The sequence below is a fragment of the Rhincodon typus genome, chromosome 8 (assembly GCF_021869965.1).
Source record: "Rhincodon typus isolate 14 chromosome 8, sRhiTyp1.1, whole genome shotgun sequence".
Classification (NCBI taxonomy): Eukaryota; Metazoa; Chordata; class Chondrichthyes; order Orectolobiformes; family Rhincodontidae; genus Rhincodon; species Rhincodon typus.
In genome coordinates, this window is record NC_063339.1 from 83704839 (window position 1) to 83706573 (window position 1735).

General features: G+C 44.4%; 1 non-coding gene across 1 annotated transcript; it reads right to left on the minus strand.

Annotated features, from left to right (window-relative positions):
• Positions 1–565: 565 nt before the first annotated feature.
• On the minus strand, positions 566–646 carry trnas-uga. Its single transcript has one exon. It is a non-coding gene; the product is annotated as a tRNA-Ser (tRNA).
• Positions 647–1735: the final 1089 nt, after the last annotated feature.

The following is a 1735-nucleotide window of genomic DNA, read 5'->3' on the forward strand; positions in this document are numbered from 1 at the left end:
CAGCAACAAATGTCCCCAAGAATATCAGAGTCAATGTGCAAGCCTCTTCAAGAAGGGCAAGGTGCCTTGACTGTCTTTGCTCAGTCAGACAGTTTCACGCTTCATTCTCCCCTCCCTTCTAAAGGTTCATAATGCTGAGACTGGGTTTTTGTTTTTTTTTTCATTCCCAGCAGCTGCAGTGATTCGGTCGGTGGGGTTGGTAAATTGACACATGCCCATGAGCAGCTTGTGGACTATTTCAGCTACCCCTCCCCTTTGCTGTTCTCGGTGAGAACTTGAAAGGATTTTCGTTGCCGCAGATCAAGAATTCAAAGCTCATTTCGCTTCCAACGCCACGAGAAAGTTTAGTTTGGAGTTCCAGCACATGGCTCACAGCCTCACCATGGTTGCCCCTGCAAGTGTATATCCTAAAACACGTTAACTTTTATGAAGGTTTGCGCTTATTCTCCCATGACAGGCAGTGAGTTGCCTTTTTCCCACCATTGGCAATCTAAGTGAAACGTTTTGCTGTCCCTGCTTTGACTCCTGTCGCAAACAGCCTTTGCGTTTGATCTCAGTTTTCACCCGTAGTCAGTAGGATTCAAACCTACACAGAAATACCCAGTGGATTTCAAATCCATCGCCTTAACCACTCGGCCATGACGACGAGGAAAAATGCTATGCCGTTTATCTTTTCAGGTCGCTTTCCGTGGCCAGACAAGCTGTGGATGGATGAATTATTGCTGGATTTGTTTGAATCCAATCGCTTCGCAGATTTCTAAAGTGTTAAATTTGGTACATGGTGATTCTGGTTGTTTCATCCCAATAGGTAAATGTTCATTTACAAGCGAAAATATAAATTGCAGGAAAAAAACTCGGCAGATCTGGGAGCATCTGTGGGCAGAGAATTTGAGTCAATGTTTCAGAACTTCTTCAGGACTCTATTTTCTCCTTTCTGTAGTGCAGTTTCTGTTTTTGTTTCAGATTCCAAGCATTCCCAGCTCTTTATGGTAGCTATTAAAGCAGCATCAAAATACCTTTGTGGTCACTCACCAGACAAGATTTACGTTTGGGGAATATTTTCCTGACTGCATTAAAACCCATAACTCTACAGTCAAAAGGGAACTGGTAGAGGTAGAACAGCACTTGTTCCTTCCTCAGTGGCCTCAAACTGCCAACTTCACAATTAACAGTCGAAAGCACCAGCTTATTGCACCAAAGAAAATGGCGAGCTCTTGCAGCAGCTCTTAAAGCGGGCTCTTAGTGAACTCAAACTTCCAACTGCCTCGCTTGGAATGACAATTGTCTTGTATCGGCTGTACTTTTCCAAAATAAAACCTGGGACATTCATTGAGGAGACATGGGAACAGTCTGATCCTACCCTCTGCAGACCCATCCATATCATGGGAATCAGCTCTCCTACAACCGGGCCCGTCTCCCTTCGACCTTTCAGTGTCTTGTCTATTTCTGAGTTTTCTCATTGTCCCGGAGCCGAGATGAGATTTGAATTCCTGATGTACAGGAACGAGAATTCTTTCAATGTCTCAGATCAGTTCATGTCCCGAGAACATCCGAGTCAATGCCCCGGCCTCTTAAAGAATTGGCAGGTGTCTGGAATGTTTGTGCTCAGTCGGAAAGTTCACCGTTCATTCTCCTGTGATTCCAGTTCCCAAAACGTTTCTAAAGATTCACAAAGCTGGAAGCTGGGCTTTCTGTTTTGCTTCCTTAATATTTTCTCCCCACCAACTGACAATAT